Source organism: Gossypium hirsutum, chromosome D13 (assembly GCF_007990345.1).
Source record: "Gossypium hirsutum isolate 1008001.06 chromosome D13, Gossypium_hirsutum_v2.1, whole genome shotgun sequence".
NCBI classification, from domain to species: Eukaryota; Viridiplantae; Streptophyta; class Magnoliopsida; order Malvales; family Malvaceae; genus Gossypium; species Gossypium hirsutum.
Genome location: NC_053449.1, coordinates 39,569,682 through 39,575,740, shown reverse-complemented (window position 1 = coordinate 39,575,740; position 6,059 = coordinate 39,569,682). Strand labels below are relative to the sequence as shown.

General features: G+C 37.7%; 1 pseudogene; it reads right to left on the bottom strand.

The window, feature by feature from the left end:
• Positions 1 to 1,688: 1,688 nt before the first annotated feature.
• LOC121224965 (uncharacterized) lies at positions 1,689 to 3,698 on the bottom strand (annotated as a pseudogene).
• Positions 3,699 to 6,059: the final 2,361 nt, after the last annotated feature.

The following is a 6,059-nucleotide window of genomic DNA, read 5'->3' as shown; positions in this document are numbered from 1 at the left end:
TGATGGGAAGAATAAACATAAAGAACAATTCAAGAATAGATTTTAGAATAAGCCTGATTTGTATTGAAATTAAGCACAAAATCCTCTCAGAGTTTGATAGTAATTCCAGAATTTGATTTCTTCATAAAAGTAAATAACACGAACGGAAATAAAATCTAAAACCTAAGTAAAGGGAAAAACTAAAGACTAAATCTAAAGAGAAAATTATACAATATGAATGGTGTTTGTAACATGTGCTAAATGAGCCTATTTATAGACTTTAGGGTGGTTGTCATCCTTAACCCTAAGCCAGTTGCTGTCCTTAACCCTAGGTTAGCTTTCATCCTCGTGCTTAATGTTTGACTGTGTGGACCAAAACGTCCCTAGCTCGTAATTATTTCTCGTACAGAAACGATGTCACAACACACCAGGTCATGTGTCACGACATTGTCCAATATGACTCTTCTCTAGAATTCTATATCGACATATGAAGCAGCCTCTACCCATTTAGTGAAGAAATTGATAACCTTAAAAATAAGGCAATGCCCATTAGAAGCCTTCGGTGGTATTGGCCCAATGACATCCGTGCCCCACTTTGCTCAAAATTTGAGTCTCCCTTTTTGGGTTTTCAACTCAAATCCACCTTTGGTCACAAAGCGCCCTTTGCAGGTTTTCGCCTTCGCCTCTCCTTTTTTTTCTTTTTATTTATATTTTTTCTTTTTCATCATTTTCATTTTTTCGATTTTGATTTTTTTGATTTTTTTGATTTTTTATTCTTTGGTATCAGGTTTTTCTTAAAGAGCCTTCTGGGGCGAAATTTAACTATGATGAAAATCTTTGGATCTTCCTCTTCAATTAGGATAAAATCCAACAAAAATGCGGAGAGATGGCAACTCGACTTCAATGGGCAAAGCTACGATAAGTCAAAGAGAAATGCATTGCCCCGGCAAAGAATTTACACTGCATAGTTCATGATGTTAATCTTGAACATACTGTAAATTTCTGACATCGTGCTGTTGTGTAGATTTCAATGTTAATGCTTAACACGGACATATCCTGGTATGATCATACAAAGATATCTTTGAACTCTTGAGGTAACTTAACAAGGTCTTGCTTCGTTTCTTCGGCTATGCATGTTCTGATTTTACTACTTTTCCTTCTTCCAAAGTCACAATCTCTCTTGTCTCCTCATGAGGTAAAATTTTCCTTCCTGCTCTACCACCCTCAAAAAATCCAGAGATAGGCTACAATCTATGTCATTTTCAAAGCTATAAGACACCTCTAAACACATGTCTTGCTCAAAAGAAACTTCTGAGTCTATAGCAGCGTCACTCATGTCATTGATATCTGGGGACCCATAGTAGGTACCAAAGAATATGCAAAGAATGTATGAATTTACGAATAAATATTTGTACAATATAATTATGAATAAAATGAACGGATGATTTGGAATAAAATCTCCAACAGAATGAAAGAATAATTATTCATACGAAAAGAATGAAAGAATATTTGCTCAAAATGCTAAGATGTATTCTATTAAAATAATGACGTTCAAACATGAGCCTATTTCATAAAGGAATTCTTATTGCCTCTAGGCTAAAAGCAACAAGTGTGTTCTGAACATTACTCTAAGTAAGCTCCAGATACTACAGAGATTTCTTCTACAATCCGATTATTTAGAATACTCCCAAGTTTATAAGGGTGGATATCTAACAAGGTCCCTTTTCAATTGTGTCTTCGTATACGACATTGATGTGAAAGCTTCCCAACACCTCTTCATACATCGCATTCCCCAATTATCAATGTGATTGGGTAACAAATTTTCTGCACTGGAGGCTTCATCGAATTTGACAATGCCTATATTAATGAGTCTTTCAACTATCTTTTTGAATGCGGTGCAATTTTCTATCGAATGCCCCGCGATTCCTACATGGTATTCACATTGAGCATTTGCGTTATACCATTTAGGAAATGGGGGCAACATTGGTTGCAAGTAGAAGGGGGACACCACATGTGCATTAAATAGGCTTTGATATAGCTCGCTATATGACATCAGTATAGGCATGAACTGAGACCTTTCTGTATTTGTCTTCGTGTAAGATTCTCACCATAAAGGGCTCTGATGACTAGTGGTTTCTATCTTTGGCCAGCCCACAGTGATTGGTTTTGAGTGGCCCTTGTTATATCTGCCTGCATTATCCCCCTTATTCCCCTTCTTCCTTGGGGCATTTATAGTATCTGGATACTCTACCTTCGCCTGTTTTATTTCTGTTGGATTATCAAGAGCAACATGATTAGCTAAATTGTTCCTCAGATTGGATCTTGGGCCTGTCAGGCAACTCACTGGTGACGATGTACCAGTCTGATATTATTGGGATCTGATAGTAAAGAGTGCCCCTTGTGGATGCTCATCTGGCTGGACCTGGCCACTTATCGGAGTACAACCTAGGGAATAGGTAAGATCCTCATTATCAACCCCAAAGTGGACCATCGAGTCTGTCTCTTTTTTTAACTTTCCTAGCAACCGGGTTAACCGGGCATCATAGTTCTCTGTAATTCTAGCATCTGATCTCTCATTTCCTGTTGAAATTTGGTCAATTGCTCCTGCATATGTATTTGCATTCGCTCTAATTTCTCTAACCTTTGGTCCATTTCTCTAGTCTTTGCTTGGGTACCGTAAGGGTGTTGGTTTTCCAAATTAACTGAAATAATTTTACTCAATTAGGCTCTTTCAATGGTCTTAAATGCATATGATGCTATGCATGAAATGAATGCAAAAAGGCGTCGATTCTAATTCAATTTCATTTAGAAAACTTTACTAGAAAGAAAATTTCTTTACATAAGATGGACTACAAATAAGGTTTTGCCCTAATACTCAGAACTTTAATCTTCCTAAGTAACGAGGCTAACTCTTGTCCTCGATTTGATTCCAGCTCATACTTTACGCTCAGCGTATCGGCTTGCACTGTCAAAGTCTGCAGGTGGTCAGCTACCTCTCGAATTTGAACCACAGCTTCTCCCATAATATGATCTCTGTTTCTAACTTGATTCTGCAAGTGGTGAAGTTGCTCATTCTGACGATCTTCGTTTGTTTCCAGGTACTCAATCCGAATCTCACAATTTCGCAATGCTGATTCTAACTCTTCTATTCTTTCTTTCATTTCTTCGATCTTGCTTAAGCTCGCTTTCAATCCCATCACAGAGTTTCGATTTCAATACTGATGGAGAGATCTTTCTAACTCAGCCACTCTACCCCTAAGTTTGCTTTTTTCCTTCAAGTTTTTTGACAAACTCTTCTCTAAAGCTTCATTTCATGCCTAAACCTCTTGGAATTTCTTCTCTCATCCATTGGCCTTGTTTTTTCTTCTTGAATTTCTTCACGCCAGTGCTCCGAAGTTTTTCCCAACCCGATAGTTCTCATCGACAAACGTAGCTTCTTATAATCTGTCTTCAAGCTATCTAGATCCTTCTCAGCCTTATTTTTCCCTTTTTTTAGTTTCTCGGTCTCGAGTTTTTGAACATCCATATTTAATCTCAAGTTTATCTTTTCTTCCTCCATTTGTTCTATCTTCTTTTCTAATCCTGCATTTCTTGTTTCAAAATCATTCCTTATGATTTCTAGCTCAGATGGGACAACCCGCAAATGTTCCTCTATTGACTGACTATTTTCCTGACTTGGCTCGGGGATATTATTATTGATTCTTCTAACCCACCATCATTATACTTAGGAGTCGTCATTGGGCCTACGGCTAATCTCTTCATCCGATGAGTCTGGCTCCACGCATTGGATATCTCTCAAATCTTCTTTTTGCAACCATCACCCTTGTTTGAGAATTCACGCTCAGCTAGTCCTTGAGTTGCGGGCATAAACTGCCTTGACCTATATAGCCTAAGCACTATCAACGGGGCATAACCAATAGCTCTCCAAATTCCAAGCAGAGGAACCCAATCAAAATCACCGCACTGATACAAAATCTCATCCGGAAGTAACCACGGAGCTCTCCACTCAACGTCCTCTTCTTGCAGATTTTGAAGAATAGCCACCCACTTCTCCTCCGAGATATTGTCCCTCCTTAGTGTAGCTACTATATCTTTCAGTGGCGAATAGTTTTCAGAGAAGACCCGATACGAAACCTTATTTACTTTCATAAAATGACTGTGGAACCATGCAGTAATAGCTGCGCACATCCGATAAATCTACCTTCACCCGCTCTTTGGCAAGCATTTAGTGACCTGAATGTTTCTGCAAAAATCACCGGAACTAGCGTAAACCTCTTATCAAGTTGGTCGAACAAGTCAGTGACTGCCTCATCAATGTATCCCAAAGCCTTGGGGAAGACAACTAAGCCGTATATACTCAAAGCAAAAACATCTACCTTCTTCTTCGAATCTAGGTGTGCTAGAATTATATCTTTCAAATTCTTCCAAGGAATACACTTGTTATCCCCCTTCTGTTTGATTCGAGCTGCAACCTACTGTTCACTCATCCCGGTTATGTTCATTAACTTCTTCAAAAAAGTCGGTACACTTACAGCTCTTGAGTAGGCTCTATCGACTTGAATCTTCGAACACTGTAATAAAGCCATGTATTCTTCTACTGTAGGCACTAGATCTACCTTCCCGAATGTGAAACAACTATAGGCAGTATTCCAAAATTGGGTGAGAGCCCGAAACAGACGCTTGTCTACCTTCATATCAAGTAGATAACGCAAATCCCCATAATTAGAATAGAATAGCTGTCTAACCTCATCATTCCACTAATCCCGAATTTCCTTCAACTCTTGTAAACAATTTTTAGTTACACTAATACGGGTAAAGTCCCATAATTCAGATACATATCCTTCGATCAAACAGTCACCTTTCTTGTGTTGTGTCGCTTCGAACCAAGTTCGGACAGCCGCATTATCCTCCACCTTATCAAGAAACCCTTTTTCCATGATAAGCTTTCTATCTAGCAACCAAATATGAACCAACGCCTTTCATAATGAAATTCCATGTAGTTGAAATGCCATCCAATCAAAGTAAAACACAAAAAGTCAGTATCATGTATAAACATTGAATCCAACACAATCAACAAATAATAAAACACTTATTCGGGTATCTACTAGGGTTTGGCATAGTTCTACCTAGGGCAAGTTCCTAAGGTTCACTATATGTGGTTTGGCTTCTAAGGAAAAGGTACCTGAACCAACAGATTCCTCGACCCTTACCCATTATAGGCTCATGCGGATCGAGTTAGGTTCAGGGGAATACATTTCCCTATGACTATACGGAGATGAAAATATCACGAAGGCATAGGTACGGATGTATCTCGAAAGTGATCCACTATCCTATACGGAGGTGAAAACCTCAAGAAGGAATAGTTTCTCACTCCCACTTAAAAAGGGTAAGACTAAACAGTCTTTATGTAATATGATGCCAAGATATAAAATTCAATTTACAGTAATCATACCAGAAATAAATGCAGTGAAAGAATCGTATCTTTCAAATCAAATTTTCAATTTTCAACAATAAGACAAAAAACAATCAATTTTACGGCTTGACTCTCTAGTGTCCCCAGTGGAGTCGCCAAGCTGTCGAAATCATTTTTTGGAAAAAAAATTAGTTGTCGAATTTAAAATGAAAATTGGAGTCGCTACCGATCCTTTATTGAGGTGTGATTGACTCACCTTAAAAACGATTTTGGTCTGCGAAATTTGAGTAAATAGGTTCGGGAGTCGGTTACGCACAAGGAAGGGTTAGCACCCTCGTAATGCCCAAAATTGGTACCGAATTGATTGTTTAATGTCTTACTGTCGAAATTTTGAAAAGATTTTAAAATATGATCTTTTTAACTTGAATGAATTAAAATAATAAAACACTCTTATTTCAAAGAAATAAAATGTCACACCCAGTGAGTTAGGGCGTAACATTTTTTAATCTTCAAAATTAAGTTTGTCTTTTGATTTTTAAATTTGAAAAGGATATTCAGTTATTTGGGTTGAATGAAAAATCAAAACCCAGTAAGTTGGGTTCAATTTCCCAAAATTCCTAAATACAGAATATTGCGTTTATTTTTAGAAATCTTTAACTCAAGGTAG